The sequence below is a fragment of the Triticum dicoccoides genome, chromosome 2A (assembly GCF_002162155.2).
Source record: "Triticum dicoccoides isolate Atlit2015 ecotype Zavitan chromosome 2A, WEW_v2.0, whole genome shotgun sequence".
Classification (NCBI taxonomy): domain Eukaryota; kingdom Viridiplantae; phylum Streptophyta; class Magnoliopsida; order Poales; family Poaceae; genus Triticum; species Triticum dicoccoides.
Window position 1 is genome coordinate 199802687 of NC_041382.1, and position 18959 is coordinate 199821645.

The following is an 18959-nucleotide window of genomic DNA, read 5'->3' on the forward strand; positions in this document are numbered from 1 at the left end:
TTTGTGGGGGGAATGTAGTTGTCATTACCCATGCATAACAACAGGAGTCATTTACTATCATGGGTCTTGATTAACATTCAAAATGCATGGAAAATAAATGGGCACAACAGTTAGGCTACAATTTTCCTTGAAAGGAAAGCTAGTGTGGCAGAGAACATTTAGATCAGTGGTCATGTGATGATGTAAAGCAAAAAAAAAACATCCACTTAACTATCCTACTATAACAGTTGTTTGACAGCAAATTCCAAGGGTACACCGTACAAATAAAAACTTCACATGGCGCTCCTCCGCAAGGTGATGTGAAGCTTGCTCACCATGGTGGAGACCGACGCGAGGCGCCTCTGGTGGAAGAATGCGAAGGCGCTCCGCCTCGGGATCGAGGCTTCGGAGCGCCTCGCGAGGGAGACGAAGAGCGCCAAGGCGAAGGCGGCACACCACACCCAGGAGCAGCAAAGCCGCGCCATCCGCCTTCTGACAGGTTACATCTCCTCCACATCGGAGAACGGCACCACCAACTCGGACGATGATCCTCCAATTTGTTTGTCCGAATCTATCAATATTTGTTTGCCCGATGATCTTGTTTGTGATGTTGGTCTACATGTTTCGTTGTTGCATGGCTTTGATAGATTTGGGTGCGGAGATATGTGTACGACGGTTGCAGACATAGATATATTGGTATTACCCGCGATCAATACCAGCACGCGTGCCCAGACACGTCTGCGGGCGAGTGTTTTCGGATGTGTAGATGGGATATACCAAATATTGTAGATGCTCTTAAAAAAAAACCAGCTGGTAAAAGGGGCGAGCGATCGGCACGTATCCATCGCCTACGACACTGCTCATCCATTCGCCTCCACCGTTTAAAATCTTAAATCCGTTCGGTTCCACCGATATGCAATCTTGTATTCTTCTCTCTCTTCATCTTCTCCACCAATGTCGTTCTCAATCTCCGTTTCCACACACCAGTCTTGATTGCAATTGCGGCATCACAGGTTGATGCCCCAGGTTGTCTGCACGTCCAAGCCCACAATCACGTCCAGCCGAGGAACGCCATGCATGTAGTACAGCCGTCCGTTTATTTAGCCCCTCTGCCAATGGATTCCCTTATGTATCCTCTGTTTGTGTGGCCAGCTTGTTGATATTTCAGGCAAGTTACAAGCGTTTATAAATTGGTGGAAATTAGTATAAGAAAGCAAGGTGGGACAATTCAACAAAAAATATGCATGCATCATTATTTTATAAAATAAAATCTGAAACGTGGCTTGTAGCCTATAAGAGGCCCAGTAGTGCATCGTGCCAGGAGAAGGCCTCATACACATTACGTCTGAGAGGCCAGCTTGCGTACGTAATTGAGCACGTACGAAAATAGATTTGTGACGGTCTGGACGAAAATCATATAGTGCGTTCGCTGCAGCCTAGCTTGGGCAGACGTACACGCCGGCTGATGGCCCATAAATAAAAGTGAACGATCGTGAGCCTGCGCAGAAAAATAGTACCACCTCAAACAAATCATATGAAACACACTGAAAGCGTAAAATCATGGGAAGAAGCGTATTATGACGGTGAATCCACGAAGTCAATCTATACTTTATTATTAGAGAAAGATACGCGAGGTAGTACTAATATTTACCCAGTGCCTCCCGTAAGTAAAACTAGCACAAATGCCCGTGCGTTGCAACGGGAGAAAAAAAAACCATACTTCCTAAACCCAATAGCTGAAGACTACCTCACCTCCTCCTCCCATGACCAACTGCCAGACATGTCCTCCTCCTCCCACGACCGACTGCGAGACATGATGACATTAGTAAACTCTTTGAAATATTCCACACTACCACATCAGAAACAACATGAAAAGATGTGTTGTGCAAAAACATAATTGTGAAAGGAATTCATAAGTGTGCTGTAGGTGTGTGCAATTTAAATCACAGAAATATCTACCTGGTCGTGAGTATCTCTTCACGTATTTGTTGACGTTGCTTAGTGATGCGGTGATGCCCCAAAAATATCACACTATAATAAAAATAGTAAAGTCTTGGTACAACATTCTTGCTTCACTACGGAGGCAACAAAGATTTCCATGAACCAGTGCGGGATGGGTTTAGGGACTGGGTAGCATAGCACTATTTGTGTCTAATGATATTAGAAGCATTTTTTGCGGGGTAATGATATTAGAAGCATTTTTTTGCGGGCAATGATATTAGGAGCATTGTACAAAGATCCTCTATTAGTGGCTAATAGAACAAAGTAAAGTGCGGAGTTTGTGCCGCACACAGCAGAGAGTCCGACTGCTTGTGCTTTGGTGATCAACATTATTTTTATTAGGAGGATTGTAAGAGTTTGTGATGGGCGCTAGCTAGTCGAGCAGAAAAAAAGAGAGCAAATATTTGTTTTTTTTCAGAAAAATATTGTATATGACCAACATAGAATGAATCCTGTTTATTGTGATTTAGACATAGTACTCCCTCCGTCCCAAAATTTTTATCTTAGATTTATCTAAATACGGATGTATCAAGTCACGTTTTAGTATTAGATACATCCGTATGTAAACAAATTCAAGACAAGAATTGTGGGACTGAGGGAGTATTTTCAAATTCAGATATAAAAAGTAGTTCAACTTAATTTGGCGTTGCTACTATATCCATTGACGGAGAGGTTTAGTGCCATTTGGAGACCCTCCCTCTCTTTCCTTCCTTATCCTTATTATGGAAGGACTTATTTCCTTCTATATTGGTTCCCGAGATGGCTCCTTGATACCGAGAAAGTTCAAAGATGTATATAAATTACGAAGATTGGGTTTAAAAGAGCGGTATGGGACTATTTAAAAGGTGAATCAACTGTCTAAATATAATACACCGTGAGTTTTTTTTTTTTGAGGAAAATACACAGGCGGCCGAAAATCCTCCTGACGTGATAGACTAAGAGGGTAATCCTTGTTACACTAAACATATGATGGGCCAGCTGACTTGGACGCTCGATGTGTGCACTTTTCTGGCAGCCCGTGTTCGAGTCTTCAAAATAGCAACTTTTTTTGTGTGGCCGTTTTTGAAAGAAACGACTTAAAAAAGGAGGACGGTGAACAAGTGCACGCCTTTAGCCCAGTTGGTTGTGCACATTGAGATGAAACGGCAGGTCATGAGTTCGTCTCCAGGAAAATCAACTATTTTTGCTCCATATGCAAGGGCAAAGTCGCTGCTCGCAATCGCGGCCCATGTGGGGTAAAGCCCATGACGAATAGAGAAACGTAATATGTCGATTCTATACCGATGGCAACATTAGTACCACCTCGCGTATACGTTTAAAATTTAAATTGAAAACGTAAATTAATGGAAAGAAGCGTATTGTGACGATGAACACATGGAGTCAATCCGTACTTTATTATGCCCGTGCGTTGCAACGGGAGAAAAATTTAGACATGTACTAAAATTTAGTGAAAATTGTATGTGCACACATGGTTGTTCTTCACTACGAAGAAAGCGTTAATTGTCCCGTCCATTATTTACAGGCATGCTATCCATTGCAAAATGGAATTTGGTATATCTTTTTCAATAAAAGCGTGTATTAATTTAATCTGTACTGTAAGGTTTGGTTACCTCGACCCATATTTACTTAGGCTTGTGCTATACTCAGAAAAGCGAAATAGCTGATAATATTGTTCAACTATAAATGATGCATCCCTCGGGATGAATCACGATCTTGAGTACAAATTCACATGCTGATTTGTATAATCCATTACTTAAAAGCTTTAAATCAGATCATCACACCACAATAACTTTGGTGCATTATGAATTTCAAATTGTACCGCAAATATTGACAACAAACACGTGGAAAATCTATTTTGCAGGTTGTAGTGTTGTACACACACTCATCTAGAGAACCTGGTTGTGTGCAGGCAGACATTCAGAATGCAAATATTGTTCTCCTGCACAAATTAATACAACTCAGATACATCAAGATCATATTTTTTTAGAACTGTGTATGTGAGCTATGTGCAAAATATATTAGACACACCAAGGCTAGGGTGCATCTACAATAACCATCAGTCTAACATCTACATATTACATAAAGTCCACTTAGTCGAGAGCAGAACAAAATAAGAAGGGGGAAAGGGCACAAAGGATTTAGCAAGTTGAGAAAAAAAAATTTACTTGGACCTGTACTGGGCAATGGGCAGTAGTAGAGGAATTGCAAGTTTAGGTTAATCTTTTGGAAGCAAAGAATCGCAGAATTTGTTAGTAGATTTATATTCAGGACCTACAATAAAATTGATCTGGTATGTCATTTGCTTGACCTTATCATGATACAGAGAAAACAAGCCTTGATTCCTCGCAAAACCTTATAGTTCTGTGTTGATCCATACACCGAAGATTGAAGATAACTGCAAGATCACCAGTACAAGCAGTACATTTTCTGAGTATATTTTCAGAGTACTTCAAGCAAGATTACTGAAGTTACTAAAATTTACTTCAAGCAAGATTACTGGAGTAAAACTCTCACACTATGTTTACTGAAAAATTACTAAAACTGTGCCTACAACTACATTTCCTACTCCTAATCTGTAACCATACTCAACAAATAATTGTACCCTACTTCTAATCTGAACCAAATCTTGCAACCAGGATAGGGAGGAGACAGGGGAAGCTCAGCACACGCTGGAGATGCTGGCAAAGAGGAGCATCGTCGAGCAGGATGTCCACGACGCCGTAGGAGATGAAGGGGAGGGCGTACCACATGCAGCCAGGCCGTCGGCGGCTGCTCCTCCTGCTACTCCTCACGGCACCGTCTTCAAATTCAGAACCGCCACCTCCACCCCTCCCCATCTTCAGATGTGCTCTTGCTCCTTCCGCTCATCTTCATGGCGGGGACGTCCAGCCACCACCGTCACTCATTATCTTTGCTGCTTCATGTTCCTCTAATTTTTGAAATATAAAAGCATAAACTTAAGTGGGAAGCAGCAAGGTGAAGTGCTACATTAGTATATGTGCAGACTACTTCCTTATACCATAGCAAACAATCTAAGAATTTCAAATCCAAATGTTGTGAGGCACACCATTGCTTCTGAGCTCTGATCAGCCAAATTTTTTTGCAGATGATAAACAGTTCCAGAGAAAGACCTACCATCCAACTTATCCAAAAGTGGTCTTCTGATTTCCTATGAGATAGTGAAAGAACAATATACAATTATATAATCAATCAAAAAGCATTACTTCAATAATATACGCTTGAGACAGAGGTATTAGCTGTAGCCGGAAGGAAGACATGTTGAATTACAGTGCAGATAGAGCATAAATGCATAGTACGTAAAAGAGATTTTGATATGCAGAGTGAAACCAAGAGAAACAATAGCAAAGCCGAGCCACTTAACTGGGAAAAGATGTTTAACAAAGTAGGATCAGGCAAAAGAAAAAACATGTTCAGGCAATATAAAATATGGAACGATGCAACAGCCGCAGGAGCAATCTTCCGTTATCTAAAATATTAGTTAAGCATATGAATTGACCAAGTTGAAATCTCTAGACATCTTATCTAAAAAAACATCTAAGAAAAACCTCAAAAATCTAAGAAAGAAAAAAAAGGATAATAATTGCACATGAATCAGCAGCATTAGCTTCCACGATCTTGCTCAACAACCCAAAATTACTAAATCCCATCAAGAACTACATGTTGAACTGTTCCTGCACAGTAAAACCACCAGTGCTACTGGGCCATATCTGATCCATCCACTACTCCAAGATGTTTCGAAACATCAAAGGAAAAGGAGGGAATAGAGGAGCAAAGCCGTGAGCAGCACAAGTCCACTCCCTTCCTGGCCTGGTCGCCATCCAGTGGAAGTATATTAGGCATTGTCCACATAGACAGGGGTACTGTGATGCCGTCGACCGAAGAACGAAGCAAGCTGATGAAAATCCAAAAAAGGAAAATCAAGCAGAGGAGAGGGAGCTCTGCAACATTTATTAGAGGTAACACATACCAGAAGTCCAGCCACAATATCATGGCAAGTGCATATCAAAAGAACACGAATCACAATCAGAGGCTCGGGATAGACCAAACGCAGTGACCGTTAACAAATCTAAACTCCATGTTAATAATAGCCACTTATATATATTTGGATGTACATAGAAATTAGATATTTCTTGATTGTTTCCATAAGAAAAAACATACTGGCTGCAACAGAATGAAAGACTAACCTATTGATGAGCACAACAGTACATACCATCCCATCCTGATGTTGCCATCTCTCACACTTGATGATTACATCTTGTTATTTCTAACATGTACACCATCGAGCAATTGCTTTATTAGAAATATATTTACACAATATGATCAAAGCAACATCAAGGAGTCCAATGCTGGTGCACAGATTCTCCTCAAATTCCACATCCAACCCTTGTAGAGAAGGACGACATATTTGCTTAGGTGATTTTTGATTGAGCTCCTACAGAAAAATTCAAAGAAATCATGAGGAGCATGGAGCAAAGCAAACTGATCAGAGTAAATCATGAGAGGAGAAGCCTCTCAACCTACTACAGGGAATCGAGTCAACATAAACTGCTGTAAGAATTAAACCGTAATGTAGGTCAACAACCAAGCAGTTGATAAAATAAGCCTGACACAACCCATTAATACAATATATAATCACAGGACGTAGATAGAGATTGTGCAGATATCATGATCTACGAACCGTATCTACAAATATTGATTGAAAAGTCACAAAGAAAACCTCCTGACATCACAAAACAAATGTTTCATCAACAGAAACTCTAGTGAATGCCAATTGGATTATATGAGTAAGATAGGGACATTAAAAAAAGGAAAAATATAATTTAATATTATATATTCTATTTTCTTACTTCACATCACAGAGAATGCAAGTCAAAGATATTGCGATACATCTTACCCTTCTATTATGAAAGGCACAATCCCGAGCAAAATATAAAGAACGAATTGCTCCTGTGGTCCAAGTATTGCAAAAATAGTTATATATAGATTATTCAGCAGTGAGGATAAACATGGCATGTACTACCGAAATCCCTGGAGCTTAGTCTGCATATCTATTCGTCTTGTCCGTAAATCAGTGGTGGCCAAGATGTGCTGGCAGCTCACCTGCCTCTCCCCGTTTACAAATAAAATCAATGCAGCTCAAAGCAAAAAAAGAACATAGATATATCTACTTGTAACTCCAGAGTGTTAGTGGAGTCGAGGAGAGAAAACCCAGCCAATGTTACAGCAGATCGATGTGCAGACTTTGTTAGGGACAGTCCCAGTTGTAAAACATAGATATATCTACCTGATGTAATTGCTTGTAACTCCAGAGTGTTAGTAGAGTCGAGGAGAGAAAACCCAGCCAATGTTACAGCAGATCGATGTGCAGACTTTGTTAGGGACGGTCCCAGTTGTAAATCAATCTGGAAGAGATGGAGAGGCGCCGGGAAGCAGAGGGATTTGATGCATCAAAGCAGCCACGGCACCAGAACAAACACAGAAACATCTGTCATTAAGGTCGGCATTGCATACAGAAGTCAGGGCTTCCCTGCCGCCGGTTCCCCGTCCACCACGACCAACACCACCACAGCAGCCAGGCCTCCGAGCTGCGCTACACCCCGGTGCATCATCACAGCAGCCCGCTGTCCGCCGCGGCGTTAGCGTCGACCAGGGGCGGCGGTGCGGCCGATCATGACCGGCGGCTACAGGGAATTTGACCAAACTGGTGGTCCTGGACTCGGGGCAAAGGAGGGAAGGCCGCTGGGGAGATGGAGCCTCCAGGGAGAGGGAGGCGCCCCCGTGGTGGTCGTCGGCGAGAGGGGCTGCCGGGGTGGCGACGCAAAGGGCGACGTTGGCAGCGCTGGAGGGAGTCGCGGTCGGCAGGAGGTGGCGTCGCGCTGGAGCCTCGAGGTCGAGATGGAGTCTCGAGGGAGAGGGAGGCGCACCCGTGGTAGTCGCCGACGAGAGGGGCTGCCGGGGTGGCGGCGCAAAGGGCGACGAACTCGTCCGGATTTGGCGGCTGCGGAGCGAGGACTGGGGCCATGGAGTGGCGGGATATGGGGTCGCGGCGGCGGCGGCCGCGGAGGAAACCCTCGCGTTCTCGGGGTAGAAATTCCAACGACGGGTGAGCCTGGGCAGAACGAAACGTTTTTCTCTGTGACCACTTCAAATAGTACTGCGGCTTAATTATGTAAAACACAGGGATTTATTTATAAATGTTACGTGACGGTGAACCCGGAGGGAGAGAAAAAGACCTAACGAGTCTGATCCCCATCTCCCTTTCTCCCTCGATCCCTTCTGTCCGCACCACCAGGCGCACCCACCCACAACCCACCATGGATCCCGCATCCCTTCGGCGCTCCTCTCGTTGACCACCATCGTCGCCTCCCCCAAGGCCACCGGCGCTGATATTCAAACCATGGTCCTTTTTAGTGGAGAGGCGTTGAGGAGATGGCAGTCTCCGTCGCCCTGTCGCGGATCGTCACGGCCGCCAACGCCCAGCACCGCCTCCCTCGCCGCTGATCAACGCCGCCACCATGCCACGCACTGCCGCCACCCCGCCGTCCTCTCCCTGTGTCAACTTCCGCCACCACCGCGCAGAAACCAATCGCCATCACGCCCCCTCCCCATTTACGCCCAGCCTCCCTCGCCACACGCGGCCTCCTGTGTAGCCAGCATCATGCCCAGCGTCGCCTCCCTCGCCGGCGCGCCTGCAGCCTCCACCATATTATGGAGTCACCGCCGCTGCCACCGCCTTTCCAGGTCGTGCTTCCTGATTGCAACAGTAAAGGGGGATTGAAGCGGTCGTGAGGTCAAGGAGAGGGGAGGTCCAGGCATTGGAGAGGAGGAAGAAGGTGGTGAAGGTTGTTCTGTTGCTGCTGATCCTCCCCAGGCCAGACACGGCCATGTTCTGTTGATACTGATCCTGTATCACAGTGCCCACAATATGTTTGAGGTAATGCCCACCAGGTTGCTTTTTGATTAATTAGTTCAATTATTACATGGACATGTGAAGATACTTTAGTTTGATCGAGTCCAGATAATTGAGTTCAATCGAGTCAAATGTGGAGGAGTAACATCTACGTATAGAAATTGATAATAAGTAATCCAATGCCCGATTCAGTTCTTAGTTCTTACGTCTACATATGCATGCAATGACTGAATATTATGACGACCAGTTCAGGATTCAGAGGTAGAGGAATAGCCTGCAAGTGTGCACCGTTTCTGATGCTTGCACGGCGAGTGCTCTTCCTGGCCACCGCCTCGGGCACCACCAATGGCATCGGGAAGTATTCATCCGCCAAACCAGCTGTGCAGGCACCCTCCTCCGAAACACTCTCAGCGAGCCCCCTCACCCAATCCAGCATTCCCGGCCATGTACTCCCACTTCCTCTTCAACCCCCTCCCGTTGGGTCAGGCCTTCCTTCAATTCGGCGGACATTGAGTCGCCGCCTCGGCTCTAGACTCACTGGCGAGTGGACTGGCGAGGGAAGATGACGGGATGGAGATTGATCACTATACGCAAAAGGTGGACCTACTTTGTTTTGTTATTAGTATTACCAACACTAAACTGCATGCATGGGAACTGGGAGTTTGAGACGGGCTTGCAGTAAGTTGTAAGCCGCGACCATACAATTTCAGTATCTATTCATGTGTACGTCGGACCTAGACAAGGTTGGAGGGCAGGTAGAGGACCGGTGGTGCGTTAGGCATGCAGCGTGTGTAACAACAGTCGACCACAGGTGGGCAGCACACTGTCACTAGGGAAGGAGATGGTGGCAGTGTGTTTTGATTAGCAGCAGGTGGCTCCATGGTGGCCAGTGCAGCAGCGAGCTAGCGTGTTGCTGTGGGAAGAGGCAGAAAAATTAATCTGTTTGTGGTTGGACGATGGATTCCCGTTCCCTGGTAGGCAGCTAGCTCTTGAAATAATTTCAGCAAGAACAACATCCTCAATTTGGAGTGGTCTTATTCGCTACTGCATATCTTGGACATTTTCAAATGTAGAGCAGATTAACTATATAGTAGACACTGTGCTGTTGGTGTTTAACTGCTCATGAGATACGCGTCAATATTGCAATCAACTCTGACTGCAATTGTATAGTCTCAAGGGCCTGCATTCTATATTGAAGGTTCAACATTGAAGCTGCTTGCATTGATCCGCAATAGACCTTGACTTCAGCAAAAAATGAGGTATATTGAGCTTAATGACACATGGTTACATACAGATAGAAGAACCGCTTGTACTATATATGTTTTTGTCCTGAAGTACCGTTTCTACTTCTGATTCATGTAATGAATATTCAGTGTATATAGTTCATTCTCTACACCTTTTTTGAAGAAAACACCTATTTCTCTGTGTTTATATTTAAAACCTATGTTTTTATTTTAAAGAACACATATGAATTTTTGTTGGACATGAAATGAGCTACCATAACTACTATAATCTATGCATATGGTTTCCGTAGATTTTTTTGGTGAAGAGTTGGAATACCAAAACACAAGAATGCACTAGATGTCCTTGATTATAGTTATACTTTGTGTAGGTTTCTATATGTTGAATTTCACATGGAGCAACTTGGTCCGCGAGTTCTGTACACACTATTTTCATCAGCTTGTGTGGTAGCAACAATATTTGTGCCACGACATGTAGTCGAAACATAGGGAAAAACTTTGTGGAGAGAGAAGTTTCACTGTTGAAAACACAATAAAGGCACCCTCTACTCTTTCCTCTGACATAAACCATTTCAGATCATCTTTGTCTACCAGTCAGCATCTATAAATAGCAGTGGTGATATTATAAGTTGGCAGTATTATATATATTCTTAGTTGAGAACTTGGTAGTTAGGGCATGTGGATTACAAGTACCACACCGAGAATACTTACATGCTCTTGTCATTGCAGGTTTCATGGTGGCAGTGCCTTCTTCTACATGATGGGAATTTAACGGCATTTTTTTTTGTTAAATACTAGCTGGGTGTGTCGTCTATTCACAGATCATGTAATTTGACCATCTCTTGCAGACAAAACACTCGGGGAAAGTTCCCAGCCGTGCACCTGTGACCGCTGGAGAGGCATACTGTTTTAGGAATGCATGACAGACTGGTAGTGAGGTTTGTGTCTATAGGATGGAATTACTTGATATGTCAAAATGGTGGTCTTTATTATGCAATTTAAGTGATCTTTTGTTGAACCCCTCCTTTCCAGAAAACTACTCATAATGTTTTGGGATTATTTGATTTTAGTAAGGTGACTTATACACCTAGACGGCGGGAGTATTAATTAATCTTTCAAGTTTGATCTTCTGTCTGCATAGTTTTAATGATATTGAATGCATCAGTTCAAAGCATTTTGTGGTGAAAATCTAGGTCAACAACCATATACTAAATGAACATGCTACTGACTGCATTTCCTGTTAACAGAATTTATTGTTTGATATTTGGGATCCTCAGTTTCTAACAATAATTCAACCTGTGGCAACACACCCGCATATGCACCTTATAGAGATGAAGGCAACCTTATTTGGTTGTCAGACTTGAATATAAGTCGAGCGTAGTGGCACGTGAAGCTGGTTTAGTCGATTTTTAAGCCCGTTGCAACGCACGGGTGTTTTTCGGATTAAATGGAAGTGCGGAGCTAAAATAGGTAATGATGAACATTGTTAGGGTCCCTCAAATTTCATCTTACAAAAAGAAATACTCAGTTTAACCTTATTTCTGACGTTTACAAAAATTGGTTTATAAAAATATTGCATAATGGCACATGGAGCATGTTATATTTTATTTTTCGCCCAGTGCAACGCACGGGCATTTTGAGAGAGTGAAGCATATTTGCTTGAGATTTGAATTATTTTTTGATGTCAGGTTTGTACGCTATACTGTTTGATTAATGAAAACTGATAAGAGTAGTAGCAAACACTTGATTGAGTAAGCTACTGGATTTTACGAGTAATACACAGTAGTTTCTTGCAATATTATCTGCATGACAAGAAACACCCATATTTGATTTTGCTCTGTGATTGGTTCAAATATCACTTTTTGGGCTAAAGCTGATTGGATACGAGTAGTAGTGTCAACAGTAATAACTTGAAACATGATTTTATCATGGCTCTAAATTTTATTGCTGATGATTTCTTTCAGGATATTTGTAGAGGCTATTTGCACCGTAGTTCAAGGCAGATGATAGAGTACAGGCGAGGCAACTCACTTATATTGGTACTCGTTTAAATGGTTATCTATTCTGCCGGCATAGTTACATGCCATATTAATTTCAGAAGAACAATTTCTAATTTAGTGTTGTGCTTGCATGCATTGTTATGTCTAAAAAGAAAATTCCAAACAAAAACAAATATAAAGTCACTGTTTGTCTTTACACACTGGATAATGAATGTTTCAATCACGCTAAATTGAACCAAGGCTTTTAGAATAAATTGTGACCTCTAAGCTTGTGTGTAGTCAATTACTAAATGTGTAATATTAGCACATATTAGCATGACTATTTCTTAAATGTGTAATAACTTGAAACATGATTTGAATTAATATATTACTTATATACTCATTTAGATATTTATTTATGTCCTCGATGGATATATATATCCCTAATCTCTCCCTAATAATAAAGCACGGATTGGGTCTCCGGGTTCACCGTCACAATACGCTTTCTTCTTATGTCATAATACGCTTTTACGATTTGTACAGACAAAATCATAATATAAACGAGGTGGTACTAATTTAGGGAACCGTTCGTAGTTTTGTCCGTCCGTCAAAATTTCTGTAGTTTGACACCGCGCTGCTTTGGGCCGGCCCACGCCGCGTTCTCCGCACGCACACGGCACACAGGTCTTACAATTCCAGTAAAACGTTTCTAAGAAAAATTAATACGCTGCAAGGACTCGAACTCAGACACTCATGCTAAAGCGTTCAGAAGGCTACCACTAGGCCAAACATGACTTGGTGTTCATTTAGCCGCGCGAAATTTCAAATTAAGCGTACAATCGCGCCAGATATTAAGAGGATTTCTTTTTAAAGTGAATATATTTTAGAACACCAGGGCTCGAATCCTGGTAGTACCGTTTTTGTTGCCTCCTTTTTTCCTAGGCACCTCCTCCACACCTTACGCCTTCATGGGCCGGGCCTACCCGCTGTGACGCTCCTGTTCTTTTTTCATTTTGTCTTTTCTTTTCTTTTCTCATTTCTGTTTTAGTTTTTTCTTCTTTAAATTTATTTGACAATTCTAAATTATAAAAAGTTTTCAGTTATAATTTTTCAGAGAAATTATAAAATATGAGTGAATTCAAAAAAAAACTTCAGGAAATAATAAAATTTTTGCTGTTTCAAAAAATATTGGTGATCTTACGAAACTGTTCGCAAATTATGAAAAATCACAATCTGGAAAAACATGTCAGCAAGTACAATCATGTTCATGATTTTGAAAAAAAATATTGTGTATTCAAAACATATTCGTTAATCTGGAAAAAAATGTCAATGAATTTTTTTAGAAAATATTCAAAAAATTATATGTCTTTTGCGAAATTCAAAATCCAACCCCCAATTTAAAAAAGTCATCAATTCAAAAAATGTTAACTAAGTCAAAAAATATTCATGAATTAAAAAACTATTCATGCATTTCAATAAATGTTTCTGTAAACAAAACAAATGTTCGTGATTTTATAAAGATGTCCTAATTTCAAAAAGATGTTTGTCGATTCAAAAAACTGTTCGCCAGTTCAGAAGTATTTTATGTCTAGGATTTGATTAGTTTTTGAAAAGTCTTTATATGTCTAGGCATTGAGAATAGTTCGTGGTCGATGAGATTTGTTTTTAAAGATTTAAATATTCCCTTTCCTAGGCACCTCCTCCACACCTTACGCCTTCATGGGCCGGGCCTACCCGCTGTGACGCTCCTGTTCTTTTTTCATTTTGTCTTTTCTTTTCTTTTCTCATTTCTGTTTTAGTTTTTTCTTCTTTAAATTTATTTGAAAATTCTAAATTATAAAAAGTTTTCAGTTATAATTTTTCAGATAAATTATAAAATATGAGTGAATTCAAAAAAAAACTTCAGGAAATAATAAAATTTTTGCTGTTTCAAAAAATATTGGTGATCTTACGAAACTGTTCGCAAATTATGAAAAATCACAATCTGGAAAAACATGTCAGCAAGTACAATCATGTTCATGATTTTGAAAAAAAATATTGTGTATTCAAAATATATTCGTTAATCTGGAAAAAAATGTCAATGAATTTTTTTAGAAAATATTCAAAAAATCATATGTCTTTTGCGAAATTCAAAATCCAACCCCCAATTTAAAAAATTCATCAATTCAAAAAATGTTAACTAAGTCAAAAAATATTCATGAATTAAAAAACTATTCATGCATTTCAATAAATGTTTCTGTAAACAAAACAAATGTTCGTGATTTTATAAAGATGTCCTAATTTCAAAAAGATGTTTGTCGATTCAAAAAACTGTTCGCCGGTTCAGAAGTATTTTATGTCTAGGATTTGATTAGTTTTTGGAAAGTCTTTATATGTCTTGGCATTGAGAATAGTTCGTGGTCGATGAGATTTGTTTTTAAAGATTTAAATATTCCCTTGCGCGAGACGATGGCAAGTGTTTCGTGCAGCGACAAGCTCATTGCCTAGGATACCACGTCGAATGCATTACGATCACGTGGACATTGTGTCCATCATCAACGAGAGTGGGAAGAAAGATACGTGGCAACATGGTGAGCCACCGTGTTAAAATAAAGAACACTCATATGTCTAGATATTAAGTCATACTTATTTGGCTAGCATGTATTTTTTGTGTCTCCCGTTGCAACGCACACCCCCTAGGGGGATTGACTACCGACATCATTAAAAATCTTTGGTCTATTTCTTTTTTGTCATAAATTTGATGTCTCGTGTTCTTTGCTCTCTTGCATCATTTATTCTTAATTATCAATCTGTAAAACTGACATATTGGTGCAATTTCCCTGAACTCGAATTATTTTATTTTGGGTCTATAAATTTTCTGATTTTTTTGTTGTTCACCCGTTGCAACGCACGGGCACTTTTCCTAGTATATACTAGCACAAAAGCCCGTGCGTTGCAACGGGGAAGAAAATTGATGCATTGATTTGAGAAAAAGGCTAGTTTCGCCATTGCCCATCAACACGGCATACGGGTCATGCATGTACGCTTTTATCATGTCATCATTTCCTTTAATTAGAGCCATGCATGTATCTTTTTCTCATTTAATTTAATTAGAGCCAATCACACCATGCCAAGCCCATAAATCCTTCTAATTAGAGCCAATACAACATGGTTGCATCGTCCATATCCCCTTCATTATGGAGTTTTCTCTCCTTTTGGTATGCTGTTTCCTCTCTTTCTTGGTTTTGAAGATGACTTGCTGATATAAGTTGAATCTACTACAACTCACGTGTGTATATAAGTTGGTGAAATTTGATCTAAAGGAGCGAGGTAGGACTAATATTGATTGAATCAGTTCTTTATTGCAGTCCGAGTATAGGCCGGCTGGCTATAGCCTTTGTGGCCCAACCCAGAGGTTAGGGGTTCGATACCCAGTTAAAACATATATTTTTTACCTTTTTTCATGAAAGTGGCAGGAGCAGGCCCATCAAAGGAAGGTCGATGCCCAGCCAGTTGGGTCGTTGCACCTTCCGACTATGTTCTCCCATCGCATGAAAACACGGCCAGAAATTCACGTGAATAGTACCACCTCATTAGATTAAAAAAAGTCTAAATAACAAAATTACGTAGGCGGGACGAAACCAAGAATACCACCTTGCTTTATTAGTAGGTATAGATATAGATATAGATATAGATATAGATATAGATATAGATTATCATTGATCGGTTGTTCGTCCGTCTGCTCTCGGCCCGTAGAATCCAGACGAGACACGGCAGCCGGCCTGCTGCAGTGCCGGCCCAGGCTTCTGTTACATCCTTGATGGCTATGTCCAACCGAGCCAGGCCACTATTGCGTACAAAAACTGATTCAAACTGTCATCAAATAGTACCACCTCGCTTTGTTATGTACCATCATACCAATTTATATACGGGAAACGTTTGGAGACGGTGCCCCGGCCGAATCTTCGGCCGGTCGCGTCCCACGCTCGAACGCTGCAACCAATTCAGACGAGACACGTAGGCTGCCTGGGGCCACCACTTCCCTCGTCCTGTTTTTCTTCTCCACTCATCTTGTTTTCTCCCTTATCCTCTCGCCCGAGTCCACCCCCTGCTGAGCTGCAGCATTTTATCGCCGCAACCTCCTCGACCAGGCCCGGCAACATCTCGCCGGAGAAGAGTTGCCGGTGGAGATGGCCGCCAAAGCCTCCCCCACCCCTCGACGAGCTATTTCTTCCTTCGCGCGGGCGCCTCCCCCATCCACGTTGTTCCCCTGTAAAAGACAGCGATGACGGAGGCACGGGCCCTGCGATGAGTTGCGACGGTGGCGCATGGCGACTGCGGGGACCTCGACGACGACGACGGTTTTCTGCTACGCCGGCGGACAGGTGATGTTGCAACCGTTGGCGCAAGTTGCTGGAACCAGACGTCAAAGGAGCTGCGACCGGCGGCGGAATTTGCTACAACCATTATGCGCCTGTGGTGCGACCACGATGACCGTGATAACGCTTTTTGTTGCAACCGCGTAGTGTTTTTGCTACTACCAGAGATGTAATTTGCTACTACCAGCGATGATTTTTGTTACATTCATTTGTGAAGACGATGCGACCCAGGCGACGGTGACATTTTTTTGCTGCAACCGAACAATTTTTTGCTACTACCGACTACACAATTTGCTACATCAAAATCCTAGTCATCGTGGTCACCCGTGTCGTCGCTCGTCGCACCACTGCACGCCGGTTTCACCACCTCACACCGGTTGCAGCAAATTTGCTCGCCGGTGGTAGCTTTCCCGCTGCCAGTTGCAACAAATTCGCAACCCGTCGTCGCCGGCCACACTTCGTCATCTTCCTGGTTGTAGCAAAAACAACCACTGTTTGTAGCTTTTCTCGTGCCGTTTGCAGCAAAAATTGTGGATAAAAGCTTAACCATGAAAAACACCTTCGAGCGGCATGGGAAAAGCTTCAACCGATGTGTGAAAAAGCTTCAACGGTGTGTGAAAAGCTTCAACCTTGAAAAAAAGCTTCAATGGCCATGGAAAAACAGCTTCAACCCGGCATGGCCGTTGATGGCATGACGGTGCTGCATCGCCACTGAGCTATGACCATCACTACGTGGAGCTGCGACCAGAGGAGGCAGCTGCTACATGTGTGGAGCCGGGGGCAAGGAGATGCAGATGGCAACCGGCGACGAGGACGGCCAGCGAGGGTCCCGACCGGCGACGAGGATGCCGCGGTGGAGCTTCAAGCTCCGTTTTTCTCGCGGAGGTATGGTGGAGGTGTCGGCGGAGCTCGAGGCCGTTGCAATTTTTATCCAGGAGGGAAGGGGAGTGGAGGGGAGGGTGGGTGTGGGGAACGACTGTGAGGAGGACGAAGCGGGGTTCAGATCTGACGGCCTTAATTGCTATATCGGGCGGCTGGGGCTTGACCGGCCCAACGGTTGGGCCGGCGCGCCGGCGCCCATCAGTCCCCTTTATATACGCCATTGAATTCAAATTTGCAAGCAGCCTCCGGCGTACATGGACCAATAGGAGAGACATCTTCCAGATAGCGAGGGCATATCCACCCACCTCGGCAGCATGCCAGCAGCAGCTCATGTCGGGAAGAAGAGCCTGGTGGGCACAACTGACTCCGATGGAAAATTGGGGATTAGCACAAACTGCACCGTCGTCATTTACAATTGACTTAAGATGGAAAATCTGGGAATAGAGCCATCTTCACTGAAGAAAGAAAGCAGAGGTGCACGTGGAAGATTGTGGCTAAAGAGGAACTTTGAAGTAAGTAGTAATCTTACAACGGAAAAGGAACAGAATGTGACGGCATGCAGCCGGTACGCAGCATCGTCAGTAGAGTCCTGTAGCAGCATCCGCCCGTGAGCGGTGTGTGCCAGAGGACACGCGTCGTTCGCACGTGACGCCTGGAAACAGCCGCTTGAAAACAAAATCAAATTGCTTGATTAGTTTTTTTAGGATGCTTTTGATGTACTCATAGTAACTATATAGATTAGGACACATGGTGGAAACATATATGTCTCGACGCCCAATGAAAATAAGAGAGTGTTTTTTATACACCCCAACTCGGTGTAACCACGGTGCATCCATGCAAAAAAAATATAGCAAATCATTTTAAAAAATTCTGAAACTTTGTGGGAGTGGTCATCAACAAATGTTATGGGCACTTACAAAGTTTTGTGGTCAAATAACATTCGAGGAGCTCTGAACAAAAATGAAAAAATTACAAAATATGCTTGCGTGGATGCGCCGTGAGTGCATCGAGTTGGGGTTCAACCACTAAATAAGTAAATTATCTTCTGGAGCTGCTTATCCCGATTTATAGTGTGCAAAATAAATCATCGGCGTTAAAACATAGGCATTTACATGTCATGGCCACAAAGTCTTTAGTTGTTCTCAATAAAGTTGTTGTTCCGAATGAGGAACAAGATGCCATGTTTGATGTCTCTGAAAATGGTCATCTTGAAGGTGATACGGGGAACATGGCATCTACAAACCAATCTACAACGTCGTACTAAACTCTGTCGGACAAAAAACATGATGTATATAGCATTGCTCATACTTTAATATCATGTTTTCGCTTTCTAAATTACCTCAAAGAAAAGTATGATACTCTAGCATGCAAACAACATATATACTTATGTCCAGCGGAATTAAATTTATTAATAAGTAGCTACATATGCTCTATTTAAAGTATACATGCAGGCAAGCAATTTTGATGGCAGTCTCGAGTCATGGATACTAAGGAAAAAAAGAAGAAGAAGAGATAGAGAGCGGTATGCACGAATGACCAATGAAGAAAATTAGGAAACACTGAAAAGGCTTCGTGAAGCCTATCAACT

The 18959-nt window shown here is 42.5% G+C and overlaps 2 long non-coding RNA genes across 6 annotated transcripts; one reads left to right on the forward strand and one right to left on the reverse strand.

Moving 5' to 3' along the window:
* Positions 1 to 3581: 3581 nt before the first annotated feature.
* Positions 3582 to 8103, reverse strand: LOC119354181. Of its 4 annotated transcripts, XR_005170681.1 has the most exons (5): positions 7286 to 8103; positions 5000 to 6433; positions 4726 to 4909; positions 4146 to 4375; positions 3596 to 3919 (listed from the first exon to the last, which is right to left on the reverse strand). It is a non-coding gene; the product is annotated as an uncharacterized LOC119354181 (long non-coding RNA). The 4 variants fall into 4 exon arrangements; XR_005170680.1 differs by having other exon boundaries at positions 3582 to 3919; positions 4289 to 4375; positions 5000 to 8103; XR_005170678.1 differs by having other exon boundaries at positions 3582 to 3919; positions 5000 to 8103.
* Positions 8104 to 8247: 144 nt separating this feature from the next.
* LOC119354182 lies at positions 8248 to 12504 on the forward strand. 2 transcript variants are annotated; one of them, XR_005170683.1, is made up of 3 exons: positions 8248 to 10170; positions 10882 to 11090; positions 12117 to 12504. It is a non-coding gene; the product is annotated as an uncharacterized LOC119354182 (long non-coding RNA). The 2 variants fall into 2 exon arrangements; XR_005170682.1 differs by lacking the exon at positions 12117 to 12504 and having other exon boundaries at positions 10882 to 11211.
* Positions 12505 to 18959: the final 6455 nt, after the last annotated feature.